The sequence below is a fragment of the Phyllobates terribilis genome, unplaced genomic scaffold, assembly GCF_046119375.1.
Source record: "Phyllobates terribilis strain yellow unplaced genomic scaffold, ASM4611937v1 Scaffold_56__1_contigs__length_8794411, whole genome shotgun sequence".
In the NCBI taxonomy this organism is placed as follows: Eukaryota; Metazoa; Chordata; class Amphibia; order Anura; family Dendrobatidae; genus Phyllobates; species Phyllobates terribilis.
In genome coordinates this window covers 1,151,683-1,176,017 of record NW_027362816.1, presented here as the reverse complement: position 1 = coordinate 1,176,017, position 24,335 = coordinate 1,151,683, and the positions used below count along the sequence as shown (strand labels likewise).

General features: G+C 37.4%; 2 protein-coding genes and 2 pseudogenes across 2 annotated transcripts in view; 2 read left to right on the top strand and 2 right to left on the bottom strand.

Moving 5' to 3' along the window:
• LOC141192230 (uncharacterized) overlaps nucleotides 1-24,335 on the top strand; it is a 480,396-nt gene that overhangs the window by 64,635 nt on the left and 391,426 nt on the right. The window lies entirely within an intron of this gene.
• Nucleotides 1-24,335, top strand: part of LOC141192229 (uncharacterized) — a 421,525-nt gene that overhangs the window by 153,356 nt on the left and 243,834 nt on the right. The window lies entirely within an intron of this gene.
• On the bottom strand, nucleotides 539-707 carry LOC141192302 (U2 spliceosomal RNA; annotated as a pseudogene).
• On the bottom strand, nucleotides 2,175-2,343 carry LOC141192314 (U2 spliceosomal RNA; annotated as a pseudogene).

Genomic DNA, 24,335 nt, shown 5'->3' with positions numbered 1-24,335 from the left:
GGCGTTAAATGAAAGAAGTCAGTGTTCCACCAGAGGGAGACAATGTTTCAGAAAAGGCATTGGAGCAAGCCAAAAAAGAAATTTTAAGTGCAGCAGAGTATAACCAGCGCACATACCTGTTAGCTCAGGTGAGTTTAAACGGCTGCTGTTGATAACAAGGGCATTTGCTAAATAGATGGTGTGTGTGCAACAATATACTGAAAGAACAATTATATTGTGCAGCTTATCTCACCACCTGTAGTTAGTTAGGTGAAAGCTCCAAAATGCTTGCCTAATATGGCTGTTTATCCAAAAGGAAGGAAAGGGGGGTATAGCTGGATACATAGCATTGCATTACAGTAGATTAAAATGCAATGCAGAGTTTCTGAAGTTGAACCAAAACAAGTTTGTCATCTGGCTTCTGCAACTTGTAACATGAAAAATCCAATGAGGGGAAGAAAAGCAAGGCTAAAATGTCCTTCCAAAAATGCAACAAACAAGCAAAAGCAACAAAATGTATTGAATTCAATTCTTTCTGATTTCAGAAACTGCATTAAAGAAGGAGTGCACCGGTCCTGGAAATGCTGCAATACCAGGTCAATGCGTGGAGTGGACAGAGCAAGCTCTTTTACCATCTCCCTGTTCTAAAAATCCATTTAATATATGGTCCCCAGATAGGGGACGTATCAGATATTAAACTGATAAGAACAGATTTTGATTGAATATATCTTTTATTAGCACAGAAAATAAGTTAACAGACAGTGTACAGTGCCGCAGCCCAGTACACACAGAATTCTACATCATATTTACATAGCATGAGGATATGACGCACTAACTAGACACATCACACCCCTATGCTACACAAAACACTCAATCTGAAAGAAAAAGCGTGTCAATCAATACAGTACGACGAACCGTGATAAGGGATGGGGATTGGGAAAAAGGTGATGGGGAGGGGAAAATCAAAGGCCCGAAGCGTTATTGAAAGACAAGACACATCAGGGGAGAGGGGGAGGAGCAGTTTAGTCCTCATCCTCGTCCTCCGGACCGTCCACAATGGAATAGTCTCTGAGCAGGCCGAGAAGTGATAACCAGAATTGGTTTCGGCCTACGGTACCACCCTCGGATCCTGAAAAGTCCATTGGTGGAGATGGGCACCTGGACTCCCGTTAAGAAGACATGTTGTCAACCTCTAGATCCCTTACATGACTGCACTTTTTGGCTTGCTGCTGCTGCAATCCACGTTTTAGATCTGCACAACTCCACCTATTTTAGCACAGCACCCTCACCCCCTGCTGTTCCCACCCGCGTCAACACCGGTGGAAGGGAGGAGAACCAATTAAGGGGGGGGGGGTGGAACGAGCAGCTGTCTACACTTAGCGGGAGTGTTGCTGATTACTTACCTTTCCTGCTGCTGCTGGCTGTCCAGCAGCAGACTGAAGGTGGCTGCTGCCGTGCGCAGGTATATAAAGGCTCAGAGCCTGTTATGACACGCACAGCCAGCGTTCCATTGCCACATTCCATCTACTGCAGGCAGGATACCTGGCTGGCTGAACGGCACTGAGAAGTTCGCAGAGACCGCCATAAGCAACAGTTTAAAAGAATGCCACAGACTAATCAACCAAACTTTTTGGGTTGGGTTATTTTTTATAGTCTGCAGGGGTTAAATGAAAGAAGTCAGTGTTCCACCAGAGGGAGACAACGTTTCAGAAAAGACATTGGAGCAAGCCAAAAAAGAAATTTTAAGTGCAGCAGAGTAACCAGCACACATACCTGTTAGCTCAGGTGAGTTTAAACGGCTGCTGTTGATAACAAGGGCATTTGCTAAATAGATGGTGTGTGTGCAACAATATACTGAAAGAACAATTATATTGTGCAGCTTATCTCACCACCTGTAGTTAGTTAGGTGAAAGCTCCAAAATGCTTGCCTAATATGGCTTTTTATCCAAAAGAAAGGAAAGGGGGGTATAGCTGGATACATAGCATTGCATTACAGTAGATTAAAATGCAATGCAGAGTTTCTGAAGTTGAACCAAAACAAGTTTGTCATCTGGCTTCTGCAACTTGTAACATGAAAAATCCAATGAGGGGAAGAAAAGCAAGGCAAAAATGTCCTTCCAAAAATGCAACAAACAAGCAAAAGCAACAAAATGTATTGAATTCAATTCTGTCTGATTTTTGAAACTGCATTAAAGAAGGAGTGCACCGGTCCTGGAAATGCTGCAATACCAGGTCAATGCGTGGAGTGAACAAAGCAAGCTGTTTTACCATCTCCCTGTTCTAAAAATCCATTTAACATATGGTCCCCAGATAGGGGACGTATCAGATATTAAACTGATAAGAACAGATTTTGATTGAATATATCTTTTATTAGCACAGAAAATAAGTTAACAGACAGTGTACAGTGCCGCAGCCCAGTACACACAGAATTCTACATCATATTTACGTAGCATGAGGATACGACGCACTAACTAGACACATCACACCCCTATGCTACACAAAACACTCAATCTGAAAGAAAAAGCGTGTCAATCAATACAGTACGACGAACCGTGATAAGGGATGGGGATTGGGAAAAAGGGGATGGGGAGGGGAAAATCACAGGCCCGAAGCTTTATTGAAAGACAAGACACATAAGGGGAGAGGGAGAGGAGGAGTTTAGTCCTCATTCTCGTCCTCCGGACCGTCCACGATGGAATAGTCTCTGAGCAGGCCGAGAAGCGATAACCAGAATTGGTTTCGGCCTACGGTACCACCCTCGGATCCTGAAAAGTCCATTGGTGGAGATGGGCACCTGGACTCCCGTTAAGAAGACATGTTGTCAACCTCTAGATCCCTTACATGACTGCACTTTTTGGCTTGCTGCTGCTGCAATCCACGTGTTTTAGATCTGCATAACTCCACCTATTTTAGCACAGCACCCTCACCCCCTGCTGTTCCCACCCGCCTCAACACCGGTGGAAGGGAGGAGAACCAATTAAGGGGGGGGGGTGGAACGAGCAGCTGTCTACACTTTGCAGGTGTATGCCCAGTGGTGGCCACTCTTAGTCTCGGAATTCCGCTAATGTTTAACAATGCTTTGGAACTCTTCCATTGTTTTCGGAATTTCGCTGATGTTTATCAATGCTTTGGAACTCTTCCATTGTTCTCGGAATTCTGATGAAGTTTAAAAATACTTTGGAACTGTTCCATTGTTCTCGATATTCTGGTGAAGTTTAAAAATGCTTTGGAACTTTTCCATTGTTCTTGGAATTCCAGTAATGTTTTACAATGCTTTGGAACTCTTCCATTGTTCTTCGAATTCCGCTGATGTTTAACAATGCTTTGGAACTCTTCCATTGTTCTCAGAATTCCGCTGAAGTTTAAAAATGCTTTGGAACTCTTCCATTGTTCTCAGAATTCCGCTGAAGTTTAAAAATGCTTTGGAACTCTTCCATTGTTCTCGGAATTCTGCTGAAGTTTAAACATGCTTTGGAACTTTTCCATTGTTCTCGTAATTCCGCTGATGTTTAACACTGCTTTGGAACTTTTCCATTGTTCTCGTAATTCCGCTGATGTTTAACACTGGTTTGGAACTCTTCCATTGTTCTCGGAATTCCGCTGAAGTTTAAAAATTCTTTAGAACTCTTCCTTTGTTCTCGGACTTCCGCTGATATTTATCAATGCTTTCGAACTCTTCCATTTTTCTCGGAACTCTGCTGAAGTTTAAACATGCTTTGGAACTTTTCCATTGTTCTCGTAATTCCGCTGATGTTTAACACTGCTTTGGAACTCTTCCATTGTTCTCAGAATTCCGCTGACGTTTAAAAATGCTTTGGAACTCTTCCTTTGTTCTCGGAATTCCGCTGATATTAATCAATGCTTTCGAACTCTTCCAGTGTTCTCGGAACTCTGCTGAAGTTTAAAAATGCTTTGGAACTTTTCCATTGTTCTTGGAATTCCACTAATGTTTAACAATGCTTTGGAACTCTTCCATTGTTCTCGTAATTCTGCTGATGTTTAAATATGCTTTGAAACTCTTCCATTGTTCTCAGAATTCCGCTGAAGTTTAAAAATGCTTTGGTACTCTTCCATTGTTCTCGCAATTCCGCTAAAGTTTAAAAATGCCTTGGAACTCTTCCATTATTCTCGGAATTCCGGTGAAGTTTAAATATGGTTTGGAACTCTAACACTGTTCTCGGAATTCCGCTGAAGTTTAAAAATACTTTGGAACTCTTCCATTGCTCTCAGAATTTCACAGAAATTTAAAAAAGCTTTGGAATTGTTCCATTGTTCTAGGAATTCTGCTGAAGTTTAAAAATGCTTGGGAACTCTTCCATTGTTTTTAGAATTCCGCAGATGTTTAACAGTGCTTTGGAACTCTTCCATTGTTATCGGAATTCCGCTGAAGTTTAATAATGCTTTGGAACTCTTCCTTTGTTCTCGGAATTCCGCTGATATTTGTCAATGCTTTCGAACTCTTCCATTGTTCTCGGAACTCTGCTGAAGTTTAAAAATGCTTTGGAACTTTTCCATTGTTCTTGGAATTCCACTAATGTTTAACAATGCTTTGGAACTCTTCCATTGTTCTCGTAATTCCGCTGATGTTTAAATATGCTTTGGAACTCTTCCATTGTTCTCAGAATTCCACTGAAGTTTAAAAATGCTTTGGTACTCTTCCATTGTTCTCAGAATTCCGCTGAAGTTTAAAAATGCTTTGGAACTCTTCCATTGTTCTCGGAATTCTGCTGAAGTTTAAACATGCTTTGGAACTTTTCCATTGTTCTCGTAATTCCGCTGATGTTTAACAGTGCTTTGGAACTCTTCCATTGTTCTGGGAATTATGCTGAAGTTTAAAAATGCTTTGGAGCTCTTCCATTGTTCTTGGAATTCCGTTGATGTTTAACAATGCTTTTGAACTCTTCCATTGTTATCGGAATTTCGCTGAAGTATAAAAATGCTTTGGAACTCTTCCATTGTTCTCGGAATACTGCTGAAGTTTAAAAATGCATTGGAACACTTCCATTGTTCTCAGAATTCTGCTGAAGTTTAAAAAAGCTTTGGAATCCTCCATTGTTTTCGGAATTCCGCTGAAGTTTAAAAATGCTTTGGAACTCTTCCATTGTTCTCGGAATTCCGCTGAAGTTTAGCAATGCTTTGAAACTCTTCCGTTTTTCTCGGAATACTGCTGAAGTTTAAAAATGCATTGGAACTCTTCCATTGTTCTCAGAATTCTGCTGAAGTTAAAAAATGCTTTGGAATTCTTCAATTGTTCTCGGAATTCCACTGAAGTTTAAAAATGCTTTGGAACTCTTCCATTGTTCTCGGAATTCTGTTGATGTTTAACAATGCTTTGGAATTCTTCCATTGTTCTCTGAATTCTGCTAAAGTTTAAAAATGCTTGGAACTCTTCCATTGTTCTCAGAATTGCGCTGAAGTTTAAAAATGCTTTGGAACTCTTCCATTGTTCTCGGAATTTCATTGAACTTTAAAAATGCTTTGGAACTCTTCCATTATTCTAGGAATTCTGCTGAAGTTTAAAAATGTTTTGGAACTCTTCCATTATTCTTGACATTCCGCTGAAGTTTCAAAATGCTTTGGTATTCTTCCATTGTACTCGGAATTTTGCTGAAGTTTAAAAATGCTTTGGAACTCTTCCATTGTTCTCGGAATTCTCCTGAAATTTAAAAATGCTTTGGAACTCTTCCATTGTTCCTGGAATTCCGCTGATTATTAACAATGCTTTGCAACTCTTCCATTGTTATCGGAATTCCGCTGAAGTTTAAAAATGCTTTGGAACTCTTCCATTGTTCTCGGGCTTTTGCTGATGTTTAACAATGCTTTGCAACTCTTCCATTGTTCTCGGAATTCCGCTGATGTTTAACAATGCTTTGAAACTCTTTCATTGTTCTCGGAGTTCCGCTAAAGTTTAACAATGCTTTGGAACTCATCCATTGTTATTGGAATACTGCTCTAGTTTAAAAATGCTTTGCAATTCTTCCATTGTTCTCAGAATTCTGCTGAAGGTTAAAAATGCTTTGGAACTCTTCCATTGTTCTCGGAATTATGCTGAAGTTTAAAAATGCTTTGGAGCACTTCCATTGTTCTTGGAATTCCGCTGATGTTTAAAAATGCATTGGAACTCTTCCATTGTTCTCGGAATTCTGCTGAAGTTTAAAAATTCTTTGGAACTTTTTCATTGTTCTCTGAATTTTGCTGATCGGTAACAATGCTTTGGAACTCTTCCCTTGTTCTCGGAATTCCGCTGATGTTTAACAATGCTCTGGAACTCTTCCATTGTTCTCGGAATTATGCTGAAGTTTAACAATGCTTTGGAACTCTTTCATTGTTCTCGGAATTCTGCTGAAATTTAAAAATGCATTGGAACTCTTCCATTGTTCTTGGAATTCCGCTGAAGTTTAAAAATGCTTTGGAACTCTTCCATTGTTCTCGGAATTCCGCTGAAGTTTAACAATGCTTTGAAACTCTTCCACTGTTTTCAAAATACTGCTAAAGTTTAAAAATGCATTGGAACTCTTCCATTGTTCTCAGAATTCTGCTGAAGTTAAAAAATGCTTTGGAATTGTTCCATTGTTCTCTGAATTCCGCTGAAATTTAAAAATGCTTTGGAACTCTTCCATTGTTCTGGGAATTCTGCTGATATTTAACAATGCTTTGGAACTCTTTCATTGTTCTCGGAATTCTGCTGAAGTTTAAAAATGCTTGGAACTCTTCCATTGTTCTCAGAATTCCCTGAAGTTTAAAAATGCTTTGGAACTCTTCTATTTTTCTCGGAATTCCGCTGAAGTTTAACAATGCTTTGGAACTCTTCCATTATTCTTAGAATTTCGCTGAAGTTTAAAAATGCTTTGGAACTCTTTTATTGTTCTCGGAATTCCGCTTATGTTTAACAAGCTTTGGAACTCTTCCGTTGTTCTCGGAATTCTGCTGATGTTTAACAATGCTTTGAAACTCTTCCATTGTTCTTGGAATTCCGCTGAAGTTTAAAAATGCTTTGGAACTCTTCCATTGTTCTCGGAATTCTGATGAAGTTTAAAAATGTTTTGAAACTCTTCCATTGTTCTCACAATTCTGCTGAAGTTTAAAAATGATTTGGAACTCTTCCATTGTTCTGGAAATTCCGCTGATATTTAACAATGCTTTGGAATTCTTCGATTGTTCTCAGAATTCTACTGAAGTTTAAAAATGCTTTGGAATTCTTCCATTGTTCTCGGAATTCCGCTGAAGTTTAAAAATGCTTTGGAACTCTTCCATTGTTCTCGGAATTCTGCTGATGTTTAACAATGCTTTGGAATTCTTCCATTGTTCTCTGCATTCTGCTGAAGTTTAAAAATGCTTAGAACTCTTCCATTGTTCTCAGAATTGCGCTGAAGTTTAAAAATGCTTTGGAACTCTTCCATTGTTCTCGGAATTCCGTTGAAGTTTAAAAATGCTTTGGAACTCTTCCATTGTTCCTTGAATTACGCTGATTACTAACAATGCTTTGGAACTCTTCCATTGTCATCGGAATTCCGCTGAAGTTTAAAAATGCTTTGGAACTCTTCCATTGTTCTCGGACTTTTGCTGATGTTTAACAATGATTTGCAACTCTTCCATTGTTCTCGGAATTCCACTGATGTTTAACAATGCTTTGAAACTCTTTCATTGTTCTCGGAATTCCGCTGAAGTTTAACAATGCTTTGGAACTCATCCATTGTTATGGGAATACTGCTGTAGTTTAAAAATGCATTGGAACTCTTCCATTGTTCTCAGATTTCTGCTGAAGTTTAAAAATGCTTTGGAACACTTCCATTGTTGTCAGAATTCCGCTGAAGTTTAAAAATGCTTTGCAACTCTTCCATTGTTCTCAGAATTCTGCTGAAGTTTAAAAATGCTTTGGAACTCCTCCATTGTTTTCGGAATACTGCTGAAGTTTAAAAATGCATTGGAACTCTTCTATTGTGCTCAGAATTCTGCTGAAGTTAAAAAATGCTTTGGAACTCTTCCATTGTTCTCAGAATTCCCTGAAGTTTAAAAATGCTTTGGAACTCTACAATTGTTCTCGGAATTCCGTTGAAGTTTAAAATTGCTTTGGAACTCTTTCATTATTTTCGGCATTCCACTGAAGTTTGAAAATGCTTTGGTATTCTTCCATTGTTCTGGGAATTCCGCTGATGTTTAACAATGCTTTGGAATCAATCCATTTTTCTAAGAATTCTGCTGAAGTTTAAAAATGCCATGGAATTCTTCCATTGTTCTCGGAATTCTGCTGAAGTTTAAAAATGCTTTGGAGCTCTTCCATTCTTCTCGGAATTCCGCTGATGTTTAACAATACTTTGGAACTCTTCCATTGTTCTCGGAATTCTGCTGAAGTTTAAAAATGCTTGGAACTCTTCCATTGTTCTCAGAATTGCGCTGAAGTTTAAAAATGCTTTGGTACTCTTCCATTGTTCTTGGAATTCCGAGAAGTTTAAAAATGCTTTGGAACTCTTCTATTATTCTCGGAATTCCGCTGAAGTTTAAAAATGCTTTGGAACTCTTCCATTATTCTTGGCATTCCGCTGAAGTTTAAAAATGCTTAGGTATTCTTCCATTGTTCTCGGAATTTCGCTGAAGTTTAAAAATGCTTTGGAACTCTTCCATTGTTCTCGGAATTCTGCTGAAGTTTAAAAATGCTTTGGAACTCTTCCATTGTTCCTGGAATTCCGCTGATTATTAACAATGCTTTGGAACTCTTCCATTGTTATCGGAATGCCGCTGAAGTTTAAAACTGCTTTGGAACTCTTCCATTGTTCTCGGACTTTTGCTGATGTTTAACAATGATTTGCAACTCTTCCATTGTTCTCGGAATTCCGCTGATGTTTAACAATGCTTTGAAACTCATCCTTTGTTATGGGAATACTGCTCTAGTTTAAAAATGCATTGGAACTCTTCCATTGTTCTCAGAATTCTGCTGAAGTTTAAAAATGCTTTGGAACTCTTCCATTGTTCTGGGAAGTCTGCTGATGTTTAACAATGCTTTGCAATACTTTCATTGTTTTCAGAATTCTGCTGAAGTTTAAAAATGCTTTGGAACCCTTCCATTGTTCTCAGAAATCTGCTGATGTTTAAAAATGCTTTGGAACTCTTCCATTGTTCTGGGAAGTCCGCTGATGTTTAACAATGCTTTGCAATACTTCCTTTGTTCTCAGAATTCTGCTGAAGTTTAAAAATGCTTTGGAACCCTTCCATTGTTCTCGGAATTATGCTGAAGTTTAAAAATGCTTTGGAGCTCTTCCATTGTTCTTGGAATTCCGCTGATGTTTAACAATGCTTTGAAACTCTTCCATTGTTCTCGGAATTCTGCTGAAGTTTAAAAATTCTTTGGAACTTTTTCATTGTTCTCTGAATTTTACTGATGGGTAACAATGCTTTGGAACTCTTCCATTGTTCTCGGAATTCCGCTGGTGTTTAACAATGCTCTGGAACTCTTCCAATGTTCTCGGAATTACGCTGAAGTTTAACAATGCTTTGGAACTCTTTCATTGTTCTCGGAATATTGCTGAAATTTAATAATGCATTGGAACTCTTCCATTGTTCTCGGAATTTTGCTGAAGTTTAAAATTGCTTTGGGACTCTTCCATTGTTCTTGGAATTCCGCTGAAGTTTAACAATGCTTTGAAACTCTTCCACTGTTTTCGGAATACTGCTGAAGTTTAAAAATGCATTGGAACTCTTCTATTGTGCTCAGAATTCTGCTGAAGTTAAAAAATGCTTTGGAACTCTTCCATTGTTCTCAGAATTCCCTGAAGTTTAAAAATGCTTTGGAACTCTACCATTATTCTCGGAATTCCGCTGAAGTTTAAACATGCTTTGGTACTCTTCTATTATTTTCGGCATTCCGCTGAAGTTTAAAAATGCTTTGGTATTCTTCCATTGTTCTGGGAATTCCGCTGATGTTCAACAATGCTTTGGAATCAATCCATTTTTCTAAGAATTCTGCTGAAGTTTAAAAATGCCATGGAATTCTTCCATTGTTCTCGGAATTCTGCTGAAGTTTAAAAATGCTTTGGAGCTCTTCCATTCTTCTCGGAATTCCGCTGATGTTTAACAATGCTTTGGAACTCTTCCATTATTCTTGGCATTCCGCTGAAGTTTAAAAATGCTTAGGTATGCTTCCATTGTTCTCGGAATTTCGCTGAAGTTTAAAAATGCTTTGGAGCTCTTCCATTCTTCTCGGAATTCCGCTGATGTTTAACAATGCTTTGGAACTCTTCCATTATTCTTGGCATTCCGCTGAAGTTTAAAAATGCTTAGGTATGCTTCCATTGTTCTCGGAATTTCGCTGAAGTTTAAAAATGCTTTGGAACTCTTCCATTGTTCTCGGAATTCTGCTGAAGTTTAAAAATGCTTTGGAACTCTTCCATTGTTCTCGGAATTCTGCTGAATCTTAAAAATGCTTGGAACTCTTCCATTGTTCTCAGAATTGCGCTGAAATTTAAAAATGCTTTGGTACTCTTCCATTGTTCTTGGAATTCCGAGAAGTTTAAAAATGCTTTGGAACTCTTCCATTATTCTCGGAATTCCGCTGAAGTTTAAAAATGCTTTGGAACTCTTCCATTATTCTTGGCATTCCGCTGAAGTTTAAAAATGCTTAGGTATGCTTCCATTGTTCTCGGAATTTCGCTGAAGTTTAAAAATGCTTTGGAACTCTTCCATTGTTCTCGGAATTCTGCTGAAGTTTAAAAATGCTTTGGAACTCTTCCATTGTTCCTGGAATTCCGCTGATTATTAACAATGCTTTGGAACTCTTCCATTGTTATCGGAATGCCGCTGAAGTTTAAAACTGCTTTGGAACTCTTCCATTGTTCTCGGACTTTTGCTGATGTTTAACAATGATTTGCAACTCTTCCATTGTTCTCGGAATTCCGCTGATGTTTAACAATGCTTTGAAACTCATCCTTTGTTATGGGAATACTGCTCTAGTTTAAAAATGCATTGGAACTCTTCCATTGTTCTCAGAATTCTGCTGAAGTTTAAAAATGCTTTGGAACTCTTCCATTGTTCTGGGAAGTCCGCTGATGTTTAACAATGCTTTGCAATACTTTCATTGTTCTCAGAATTCTGCTGAAGTTTAAAAATGCTTTGGAACCCTTCCATTGTTCTCAGAAATCTGCTGATGTTTAAAAATGCTTTGGAACTCTTCCATTGTTCTGGGAAGTCCGCTGATGTTTAACAATGCTTTGCAATACTTCCATTGTTCTCAGAATTCTGCTGAAGTTTAAAAATGCTTTGGAACCCTTCCATTGTTCTCGGAATTATGCTGAAGTTTAAAAATGCTTTGGAGCTCTTCCATTGTTCTTGGAATTCCGCTGATGTTTAACAATGCTTTGAAACTCTTCCATTGTTCTCGGAATTCTGCTGAAGTTTAAAAATTCTTTGGAACTTTTTCATTGTTCTCTGAATTTTGCTGATGGGTAACAATGCTTTGGAACTCTTCCATTGTTCTCGGAATTCCGCTGATGTTTAACAATGCTCTGGAACTCTTCCAATGTTCTCGGAATTACGCTGAAGTTTAACAATGCTTTGGAACTCTTTCATTGTTCTCGGAATATTGCTGAAATTTAATAATGCATTGGAACTCTTCCATTGTTCTCGGAATTTTGCTGAAGTTTAAAATTGCTTTGGAACTCTTCCATTGTTCTCGGAATTCCGCTGAAGTTTAACAATGCTTTGTAACTCTTCCACTGTTTTCGGAATACTGCTGAAGTTTAAAAATGCATTGGAACTCTTCTATTGTGCTCAGAATTCTGCTGAAGTTAAAAAATGCTTTGGAAGTCTTCCATTGTTCTCAGAATTCCCTGAAGTTTAAAAATGCTTTGGAACTCTACAATTGTTCTCGGAATTCCGTTGAAGTTTAAAATTGCTTTGGAACTCTTCCATTATTCTCGGAATTCCGCTGAAGTTTAAACATGCTTTGGTACTCTTCTATTATTTTCGGCATTCCGCTGAAGTTTAAAAATGCTTTGGTATTCTTCCATTGTTCTGGGAATTCCGCTGATGTTCAACAATGCTTTGGAATCAATCCATTTTTCTAAGAATTCTGCTGAAGTTTAAAAATGCCATGGAATTCTTCCATTGTTCTCGGAATTCTGCTGAAGTTTAAAAATGCTTTGGAGCTCTTCCATTCTTCTCGGAATTCCGCTGATGTTTAACAATGCTTTGGAACTCTTCCATTGTTCTCGGAATTCTGCTGAAGTTTAAAAATGCTTGGAACTCTTCCATTGTTCTCAGAATTGCGCTGAAGTTTAAAAATGCTTTCATACTCTTCCATTGTTCTCGGAATTCGGAGAAGTTTAAAAATGCTTTGGAACTCTTCCATTATTCTCGGAATTTCGTTGAAGTTTAAAAATGCTTTGGAACTCTTCCATTATTCTTGGCATTCCGCTGAAGTTTAAAAATGCTTTGGTATTCTTCCATTGTTCTCGGAATTTCACTGAAGATTAAAAATGCTTTGGAACTCTTCCATTGTTCTCGGAATTCTGCTGAAGTTTAAAAATGCTTTGGAACTCTTCCATTGTTCCTGGAATTCCGCTGATTATTAACAATGCTTTAGAACTCTTTCATTGTTATCGGAATTCCGCTGAAGTTTAAAAATGCTTTGGAACTCTTCCATTGTTCTTGGACTTTTGCTGATGTTTAACAATGATTTGCAACTCTTCCATTGTTCTCGGAATTCCGCTGATGTTTAACAATGCTTTGAAACTCTTCCATTGTTCTCGGAATTCTGCTGAAGTTTAAGAATGCTTTGGAACTCTTCCATTGTTGTCAGAATTCCGCTGAAGTTTAAAAATGCTTTGGAACTCTTCCATTGTTCTCAGAATTCTGCTGATGTTTAAAAATGCTTTGGAACTCTTCCATTGTTCTGGGAAGTCCGCTGATGTTTAACAATGCTTTGCAATACTTCCATTGTTCTCAGAATTCTGCTGAAGTTTAAAAATGCTTTGGAACCCTTCCATTGTTCTCGGAATAATGCTGAAGTTTAAAAATGCTTTGGAGCTCTTCCATTGTTCTTGGAATTCCGCTGATGTTTAACAATGCTTTGGAACTCTTCCATTGTTCTCGGAATTCTGCTGAAGTTTAAAAATTCTTTGGAACTTTTTCATTGTTCTCTGAATTTTGCTGATGGGTAACAATGCTTTGGAACTCTTCCCTTGTTCTCGGAATTCCGCTGATGTTTAACAATGCTCTGGAACTCTTCCAATGTTCTCGGAATTACTCTGAAGTTTAACAATGCTTTGGAACGCTTTCATTGTTGTTGGAATATTGCTGAAATTTAATAATGCATTGGAACTCTTCCATTGTTCTCGGAATTTCGCTGAAGTTTAAAAATGCTTTGGAACTCTTCCATTGTTCTTGGACTTTTGCTGATGTTTAACAATGATTTGCAAATCTTCCATTGTTCTCGGAATTCCGCTGATGTTTAACAATGCTTTGAAACTCTTCCATTGTTCTCTGAATTCCGCTGAAGTTTAACAATGCTTTGGAACTCATCAATTGTTATCGGAATACTGCTCTAGTTTAAAAATGCATTGGAACTCTTCCATTGTTCTCAGAATTCTGCTGAAGTTTAAAAATGCTTTGGAACTCTTCCATTGTTGTCAGAATTCCGCTGAAGTTTAAAAATGCTTTGGAACTCTTCAATTGTTCTCAGAATTCTGCTGAAGTTTAAAAATGCTTTGGAACTCTTCCATTGTTCTGGGAAGTCCGTTGATGTTTAACAATGCTTTGCAATTCTTCCATTGTTCTCAGAATTCTGCTGAAGTTTAAAATTGCTTTGGAACTCTTCCATTGTTCTCGGAATTATGCTGAAGTTTAAAAATGCTTTGGAGCTTTTCCATTGTTCTTGGAATTCTGCTGATGTTTAACAATGCTTTGGAAGTCTTCCATTGTTCTCGGAATTCCGCTGAAGTTTAAAAATGCTTTGGTATTCTTCCATTGTTCTCGGAATTTCGCTGAAGTTTAAAAATGCTTTGGAACTCTTCCATTGTTCTCGGAATTCTGCTGAAGTTTAAAAATGCTTTGGTATTCTTCCATTGTTCTCGGAATTTCGCTGAAGTTTAAAAATGCTTTGGATCTCTTCCATTGTTCTCGGAATTCTGCTGAAGTTTAAAAATGCTTTGGAACTCTTCCATTGTTCCTGGGATTCCGCTGATTAGTAACAATGCTTTGAAACTCTTCCATTGTTATCGGAATTCCGCTGAAGTTTAAAAATGCTTTGGAACTCTTCCATTGTTCTCGGACTTTTGCTGATGTTTAACAATGATTTGCAAATCTTCCATTGTTCTCGGAATTCCGCTGATGTTTAACAATGCTTTGAAACTCTTTCATTGTTCTCGGAATTCCGCTGAAGTTTAACAATGCTTTGGAACTCATCCATTGTTATGGGAATACTGCTCTAGTTTAAAAATGCATTGGAACTCTTCCATTGTTCTCGGAATTTCACTGAAGTTTAGAAATGCTTTGGAACTCTTCCATTGTTCTCGGAATTCCGCTGAAGTTTAACAATGCTTTGAAACTCTTCCACTGTTTTCGGAATACTGCTGAAGTTTAAAAATGCATTGGAACTCTTCTATTGTGCTCAGAATTCTGCTGAAGTTAAAAAATGCTTTGGAACTCTTCCATTGTTCTCAGAATTCCCAGAAGTTTAAAAACGCTTTGGAACTCTACCATTGTTCTCGGAATTCCGTTGATTTTTAAAATTGCTTTGGAACACTTCCATTATTCTCGGAATTCCGCTGAAGTTTAAAAATGCTTTTGTACTCTTCCATTATTTTCGGCATTCCGCTGAAGTTTAAAAATGCTTTGGTATTCTTCCATTGTTCTGGGAATTCCGCTGATGTTTAACAATGCTTTGGAATCAATCCATTTTTCTAAGAATTCTGTTGAAGTTTAAAAATGCCATGGAATCCTTCCATTGTTCTCGGAATTCTGCTGAAGTTTAAAAATGCTTTGGAGCTCTTCCATTCTTCTCGGAATTCCGCTGATGTTTAACAATGCTTTGGAACTCCTCAATTGTTTTCGGAATTCTGCTGAAGTTTAAAAATGCTTGGAAGTCTTCCATTGTTCTCAGAATTGCGCTGAAGTTTAAAAATGCTTTGGTACTCTTCCATTGTTCTCGGAATTCCGAGAAGTTTAAAAATGCTTTGGAACTCTTCCATTATTCTCGGAATTCCGCTGAAGTTTAAAAATGCTTTGGTATTCTTCCATTGTTCTCGGAATTTCACTGAAGATTAAAAATGCTTTGGAACTCTTCTGTTGTTCCCGGAATTCTGCTGAAGTTTAAAAATGCTTTGGAACTCTTCCATTGTTCCTGGAATTCCGCTGATTATTAACAATGCTTTGGATCTCTTCCATTGTTCTCGGAATTCTGCTGAAGTTTAAAAATGCTTTGGAACTCTTCCATTGTTCCTGGGATTCCGCTGATTAATAACAATTCTTTGAAACTCTTCCATTGTTATCGGAATTCCGCTGAAGTTTAAAAATGCTTTGGAACTCTTCCATTGTTCTCGGACTTTTGCTGATGTTTAACAATGATTTGCAACTCTTCCATTGTTCTCGGAATTCCGCTGATGTTTAACAATGCTTTGAAACTCTTTCATTGTTCTCGGAATTCCGCTGAAGTTTAACAATGCTTTGGAACTCATCCATTGTTATGGGAATACTGCTCTAGTTTAAAAATGCATTGGAACTCTTCCATTGTCTCAGAATTCTGCTGAAGTTTAAAAATGCTTTGGAACTCTTCCATTGTTGTCAGAATTCCGCTGAAGTTTAAAAATGATTTGGAACTCTTCCATTGTTCTCAGAATTCTGCTGAAGTTTAAAAATGCTTTGGAACTCTTCCATTGTTTTCGGAATACTGCTGAAGTTTAAAAATGTATTGGAACTCTTCTATTGTGCTCAGAATTCTGCTGAAGTTAAAAAATGCTTTGCAACTCTTCCATTGTTCTCAGAATTCCCTGAAGTTTAAAAATGCTTTGGAACTCTACAATTGTTCTCGGAATTCCGTTGAAGTTTAAAATTGCTTTGGAACTCTTTCATTATTTTCGGCATTCCGCTGAAGTTTAAAAATGCTTTGGTATTCTTCCATTGTTCTGGGAATTCCGCTGATGTTTAACAATGCTTTGGAATCAATCCATTTTTCTAAGAATTCTGCTGAAGTTTAAAAATGCCATGGAATTCTTCCATTGTTCTCGGAATTCTGCTGAAGTTTAAAAATGCTTTGGAGCTCTTCCATTCTTCTCGGAATTCCGCTGATGTTTAACAATGCTTTGGAACTCTTCCATTGTTCTCGGAATTCTGCTGAAGTTTAAAAATGCATTGGAACTCTTCCATTGTTCTCAGAATTCTGCTGAAGTTTAAAAATGCTTTGGAACTCTTCCATTGTTGTCAGAATTAAGCTGAAGTTTAAAAATGCTTTGGAACTCTTCCATTGTTCTCAGAATTCTGCTGAAGTTTAAAAATCCTTTGGAACTCTTCCATTGTTCTGGGAAGTCCGCTGATGTTTAACAATGCTTTGCAATAACTTCCATTGTTCTCAGAATTCTGCTGAAGTTTAAAAATGCTTTGGAACCCTTCCATTGTTCTCGGAATTATGCTGAAGTTTAAAAATGCTTTGGAGCTCTTCCATTGTTCTTGGAATTCCGCTGATGTTTAACAATGCTTTGGAACTCTTCCATTGTTCTCGGAATTCTGCTGAAGTTTAAAAATTCTTTGGAACTTTTTCATTGTTCTCTGAATTTTGCTGATGGGTAACAATGCTTTGGAACTCGTCCCTTGTTCTCGGAATTCCGCTGATGTTTAACAATGCTCTGGAACTCTTCCAATGTTCTCGGAATTACGCTGAAGTTTAAGAATGCTTTGGAACTCTTTCATTGTTCTCGGAATATTGCTGAAATTTAATAATGCATTGGAACTCTTCCATTGTTCTCGGAATTTTGCTGAAGTTTAAAAATGCTTTGGAACTCTTCCATTGTTCTCGGAATTCCGCTGAAGTTTAACAATGCTTTGAAACTCTTCCACTGTTTTCGGAATACTGCTGAAGTTTAAAAATGCATTGGAACTCTTCTATTGTGCTCAGAATTCTGCTGAAGTTAAAAAATGCTTTGGAACTCTTCCATTGTTCTCAGAATTCCCTGAAGTTTAAAAATGCTTTGGAACTCTACCATTGTTCTCGGAATTCCGTTGAAGTTTAAAAATGCTTTGGTATTCTTCCATTGTTCTGGGAATTCCGCTGATGTTTAACAATGCTTTGGAATCAATCCATTTTTCTAAGAATTCTGCTGAAGTTTAAAAATGCCATGGAATTCTTCCATTCTTCTCGGAATTCTGCTGATGTTTAACAATGCTTTGGAACTCTGCCATTGTTCTCGGAATTCTGCTGAAGTTTAAAAATGCTTGGAACTCTTCCATTGTTCTCAGAATTGCGCTGAAGTTTAAAAATCCTTTGGTACTCTTCCATTGTTCTCGGAATTCGGAGAAGTTTAAAAATGCTTTGGAACTCTTCCATTATTCTCCGAATTCCGCTGAAGTTTAAAAATGCTTTGGAACTCTTCCATTATTCTTGGCATTCCGCTGAAGTTTAAAAATGCTTTGGTATTCTTCCATTGTTCTCGGAATTTCGCTGAAGATTAAAAATGCTTTGGAACTCTTCCATTGTTCTTGGAATTCTGCTGAAGTTTAAAAATGCTTTGGAACTCTTCCATTTTTCCTGGAATTCCGCTGTTTATTAACAATGCTTTGGAACTCTTCCATTGTTATCGGAATTCTGCTGAAGTTTAAAAATGCTTTGGAACTCTTCCATTATTCTTGGACTTTTGCTGATGTTTAACAATGATTTGCAACGCTTCCATTGTTCTCGGAATTCCGCTGATGTTTAACAATGCTTTGAAACTCTTCCATTGTTCTCGGAATTCCGCTGAAGTTTAACAATGCTTTGGAACTCATCCATTGTTATCGGAATACTGCTCTAGTTTAAAAATGCATTGGAACTCTTCCATTGTTCTCAGAATTCTGCTGAAGTTTAAGAATGCTTTGGAACTCTTCCATTGTTGTCAGAATTCCGCTGAAGTTTAAAAATGCTTTGGAACTCTTCCATTGTTCTCAGAATTCTGCTGATGTTTAAAAATGCTTTGGAACTCTTCCATTGTTGTGGGAAGTCTGCTGATGTTTTACAATGCTTTGCAATACTTCCATTGTTCTCAGAATTCTGCTGAAGTTTAAAAATGCTTTGGAACCCTTCCATTGTTCTCGGAATTATGCTGAAGTTTAAAAATGCTTTGTAGCTCTTCCATTGTTCTTGGAATTCCGCTGATGTTTAACAATGCTTTGGAACTCTTCCATTGTTCTCGGAATTCTGCTGAAGTTTAAAAATTCTTTGGAACTTTTTCATTGTTCTCTGAATTTTGCTGATGGGTAACAATGCTTTGGAACTCTTCCCTTGTTCTCGGATTTCCGCTGATGTTTAACAATGCTCTGGAACTCTTCCAATGTTCTCGGAATTACTCTGAAGTTTAACAATGCTTTGGAACTCTTTCATTGTTCTCGGAATATTGCTGAAATGTAATAATGTATTGGAACTCTTCGATTGTTCTCGTAATTTCGCTGAAGTTTAAAAATGCTTTGGAACTCTTCCATTGTTTTCGGAATTCCGCTGAAGTTTAACAATGCTTTGAAACTCTTCCACTGTTTTCGGAATACTGCTGAAGTTTAAAAATGCATTGGAACTCTTCTATTGTGCTCAGAATTCTGCTGAAGTTAAAAAATGCTCTGGAACTCTTCCATTGTTCTCAGAATTCCCTGAAGTTTAAAAATACTTTGGAACTCTACCATTGTTCTCGGAATTCCGTTGAAGTTTAAAATTGCTTTGGAACTCTTCCATTATTCTCGGAATTCCGCTGAAGTTTAAAAATGCTTTGGTACTCTTCCATTATTTTCGGCATTCCGCTGAAGTTTAAAAATGCTTTGGTATTCTTCCATTGTCCTGGGAATTCCGCTGATGTTTAACAATGCTTTGGAATCAATCCATTTTTCTAAGAATTCTGCTGAAGTTTAAAAATGCCATGGAATTCTTCCATTGTTCTCGGAATTCTGCTGAAGTTTAAAAATGCTTTGGAGCTCTTCCATTCTTTTCGGAATTCCGCTGATGTTTAACAATGCTTTGGAACTCTTCCATTGTTCTCGGAATTCTGCTGAAGTTTAAAAATGCTTGGAACTCTTCCATTGTTCTCAGAATTGCGCTGAAGTTTAAAAATGCTTTGGTACTCTTCCATTGTTCTCAGAATTCCGAGAAGTTTAAAAATGCTTTGGAACTCTTCCATTATTCTCGGAATTCCGCTGAAGTTTAAAAATGCTTTGGAACTCTTCCATTATTCTTGGCATTCCGCTGAAGTTTAAAAATGCTTTGGTATTCTTCCATTGTTCTCGGAATTTCACTGAAGATTAAAAATGCTTTGGAACTCTTCCGTTGTTCTCGGAATTCTGCTGAAGTTTAAAAATGCTTTGGAACTCTTCCATTGTTCCTGGAATTCCGCTGATTATTAACAATGCTTTGGAACTCTTCCACTGTTTTCGGAATTCCGCTGAAGTTTAAAAATGCTTTGGAACTCTTCCATTATTCTTGGCATTCCGCTGAAGTTTAAAAATGCTTTGGTATTCTTCCATTGTTCTCGGAATTTTGCTGAAGATTAAAAATGCTTTGGAACTCTTCCGTTGTTCTCGGAATTCTGCTGATGTTTAAAAATGCTTTGGAACTCTTCCATTGTTCCTGGAATTCCGCTGATTATTAACAATGCTTTGGAACTCTTCCATTGTTATCGGAATTCCGCTGAAGTTTAAAAATGCTTTGGAACTCTTCCATTGTTCTTGGACTTTTGCTGATGTTCAACAATGATTTGCAACTCTTCCATTGTTCTCGGAATTCCGCTGATGTTTAACAATGCTTTGAAACTCTTCCATTGTTCTCTGAATTCCGCTGAAGTTTAACAATGCTTCGGAACTCATCCATTGTTATCGGAATACTGCTCTAGTTTAAAAATGCATTGGAACTCTTCTATTGTTCTCAGAATTCTGCTGAAGTTTAAAAATGCTTTGGAACTCTTCCATTGTTGTCAGAATTCTGCTGAAGTTTAAAAATGCTTTGGAACTCTTCAATTGTTCTCAGAATTCTGCTGAAGTTTAAAAATGCTTTGGAACTCTTCCATTGTTCTGGGAAGTCCGCTGATGTTTAACAATGCTTTGCAATTCTTCCATTGTTCTCAGAATTCTGCTGAAGTTTAAAATTGCTTTGGAACTCTTCTATTGTTCTCGGAATTATGCTGAAGTTTAAAAATGCTTTGGAGCTTTTCCATTGTTCTTGGAATTCTGCTGATGTTTAACAATGCTTTGGAAGTCTTCCATTGTTCTCGGAATTCCGCTGAAGTTTAAAAATGCTTTGGTATTCTTCCATTGTTCTCGGAATTTCGCTGAAGTTTAAAAATGCTTTGGAACTCTTCCATTGTTCTCGGAATTCTGCTGAAGTTTAAAAATGCTTTGGTATGCTTCCATTGTTCTCGGAATTTCGCTGAAGTTTAAAAATGCTTTGGAACTCTTCCATTGTTCTCGGAATTCTGCTGATGTTTAAAAATGCTTTGGAACTCTTCCATTGTTCCTGGGATTTCGCTGATTAGTAACAATGCTTTGACACTCTTCCATTGTTATCGGAATTCCGCTGAAGTTTAAAAATGCTTTGGAACTCTTCCATTGTTCTCGGACTTTTGCTGATGTTTAACAATGATTTGCAACTCTTCCATTGTTCTCGGAATTCCACTGATGTTTAACAATGCTTTGAAACTCTTTCATTGTTCTCGGAATTCCGCTGAAGTTTAACAATGCTTTGGAACTCATCCATTGTTATGGGAATACTGCTCTAGTTTAAAAATGCATTGGAACTCTTCCATTGTTCTCAGAATTCTGCTGAAGTTTAAAAATGCTTTGGAACTCTTCCATTGTTGTCAGAATTCCGCTGAATTTTAAAAATGCTTTGGAACTCTTCCATTGTTCTCAGAATTCCGCTGAAGTTTGAAAATGCTTTGGAACTCTTCCATTGTTTTCGGAATACTGCTGAAGTTTAAAAATGCATTGGAACTCTTCTATTGTTCTCAGAATTCTGCTGAAGTTAAAAAATGCTCTGGAACTCTTCCATTGTTCTCAGAATTCCCTGAAGTTTAAAAATGCTTTGGAACTCTACAATTGTTCTCGGAATTCCGTTGAAGTTTAAAATTGCTTTGGAACTCTTCCATTATTTTCGGCATTCCGCTGAAGTTTAAAAATGCTTTGGTATTCTTCCATTGTTCTGGGAATTCCGCTGATGTTTAACAATGCTTTGGAATCAATCCATTTTTCTAAGAATTCTGCTGAAGTTTAAAAATGCCATGGAATTCTTCCATTGTTCTCGGAATTCTGCTGAAGTTTAAAAATGCTTTGGAGCTCTTCCATTCTTCTCGGAATTCCGCTGATGTTTAACAATGCTTTGGAACTCTTCCCTTGTTCTCGGAATTCTGCTGAAGTTTAAAAATGCTTGGAACTCTTCCATTGTTCTCAGAATTGCGCTGAAGTTTAAAAATGCTTTGGTACTCTTCCATTGTTCTCGGAATTCCGAGAAGTTTAAAAATGCTTTGGAACTCTTCCATTATTCTCGGAATTCCGCTGAAGTTTAAAAATACTTTGGAACTCTTCCATTATTCTTGGCATTCCGCTGAAGTTTAAAAATGCTTTGGTATTCTTCCATTGTTCTCGGAATTTCGCTGAAGTTTAAAAATGCTTTGGTATTCTTCCATTGTTCTCGGAATTTCGCTGAAGTTTAAAAATGCTTTGGAACTCTTCCATTGTTCTCGGAATTCTGCTGAAGTTTAAAAATGCTTTGGTATGCTTCCATTGTTCTGGGAATTCCGCTGATGTTTAACAATGCTTTGGAATCAATCCATTTTTCTAAGAATTCTGCTGAAGTTTAAAAATGCCATGGAATTCTTCCATTGTTCTCGGAATTCTGCTGAAGTTTAAAAATGCTTTGGAGCTCTTCCATTCTTCTCAGAATTCCGCTGATGTTTAACAATGCTTTGGAACTCTTCCATTGTTCTCGGAATTCTGCTGAAGTTTAAAAATGCTTGGAACTCTTCCATTGTTCTCAGAATTGCGCTGAAGTTTAAAAATGCTTTGGTACTCTTCCATTGTTCTCGGAATTCCGAGAAGTTTTAAAAATGCTTTGGAACTCTTCCATTATTCTCGGAATTCCGCTGAAGTTTAAAAATACTTTGGAACTCTTCCATTATTCTTGGCATTCCGCTGAAGTTTAAAAATGCTTTGGTATTCTTCCATTGTTCTCGGAATTTCGCTGAAGTTTAAAAATGCTTTGGAACTCTTCCATTGTTCTCGGAATTCTGCTGAAGTTTAAAAATGCTTTGGAACTCTTCCATTGTTGTCAGAATTAAGCTGAAGTTTAAAAATGCTTTGGAACTCTTCCTTTGTTCTCAGAATTCTGCTGAAGTTTAAAAATGCTTTGGAACTCTTCCATTGTTCTGGGAAGTCCGCTGATTTTTAACAATGCTTTGCAATACTTCCATTGTTCTCAGAATTCTGCTGAAGTTTAAAAATGCTTTGGAACCCTTCCATTGTTCTCGGAATTATGCTGAAGTTTAAAAATGCTTTGGAGCTCTTCCATTGTTCTTGGAATTCTGCTGATGTTTAACAATGCTTTGGAACTCTTCCATTGTTCTCGGAATTCTGCTGAAGTTTAAAAATTCTTTGGTACTTTTTCATTGTTCTCTGAATTTTGCTGATGGGAAACAATGCTTTGGAACTCGTCCCTTGTTCTCGGAATTCCGCTGATGTTTAACAATGCTCTGGAACTCTTCCAATGTTCTCGGAATTACGCTGAAATTTAACAATGCTTTGGAACTCTTTCATTGTTCTCGGAATATTGCTGAAATTTAATAATGCATTGGAACTCTTCCATTGTTCTCGGAATTTTGCTGAAGTTTAAAAATGCTTTGGAACTCTTCCATTGTTCTCGGAATTCCGCTGAAGTTTAACAATGCTTTGAACCTCTTCCACTGTTTTCGGAATACTGCTGAAGTTTAAAAATGCATTGGAACTCTTCTATTGTGCTCAGAATTCTGCTGAAGTTAAAAAATGCTTTGGAACTCTTCCATTGTTCTCAGAATTCCCTGAAGTTTAAAAATGCTTTGGAACTCTACCATTTTTCTCGGAATTCCGTTGAAGTTTAAAATTGCTTTGGAACTCTTCCAATATTTTCGGCATTCCGCTGAAGTTTAAAAATGCTTTGGTATTCTTCCATTGTTCTGGGAATTCCGCTGATGTTTAACAATGCTTTGGAATCAATCCATTTTTCTAAGAATTCTGCTGAAGTTTAAAAATGCCATGGAATTCTTCCATTGTTCTCGGAATTCTGCTGAAGTTTAAAAATGCTTTGGAGCTCTTCCATTCTTCTCGGAATTCCGCTGATGTTTAACAATGCTTTGGAACTCTGCCATTGTTCTCGGAATTCTGCTGAAGTTTAAAAATGCTTGGAACTCTTCCATTGTTCTCAGAATTGCGCTGAAGTTTAAAAATGCTTTGGTACTCTTCCATTTTTCTCGGAATTCGGAGAAGTTTAAAAATGCTTTGGAACTCTTCCATTTTTCTCGGAATTCGGAGAAGTTTAAAAATGCTTTGGAATTCTTCCATTATTCTCGGAATTCCGCTGAAGTTTAAAAATGCTTTGGAACTCTTCCATTTTTCCTGGAATTCCGCTGATTATTAACAATGCTTTGGAACTCTTCCATTGTTATCGGAATTCCGCTGAAGTTTAAAAATGCTTTGGAACTCTTCCATTATTCTTGGACTTTTGCTGATGTTTAACAATGATTTGCAACTCTTCCATTGTTCTCGGAATTCCGCTGATGTTTAACAATGCTTTGAAACTCTTCCATTGGTCTCGGAATTCCGCTGAAGTTTAACAATGCTTTGGAACTCATCCATTGTTATCGGAATACTGCTCTAGCTTAAAAATGCATTGGAACTCTTCCATTGTTCTCAGAATTCCGCTGAAGTTTAAAAATGCTTTGGAACTCTTCCATTGTTCTCAGAATTCTGCTGATGTTTAAAAATGCTTTGGAACTCTTCCATTGTTCTGGGAAGTCCGCTGATGTTTAACAATGCTTTGCAATACTTCCATTGTTCTCAGAATTCTGCTGAAGTTTAAAAATGCTTTGGAACCCTTCCATTGTTCTCGGAATTATGCTGAAGTTTAAAAATGCTTTGTAGCTCTTCCATTGTTCTTGGAATTCCGCTGATGTTTAACA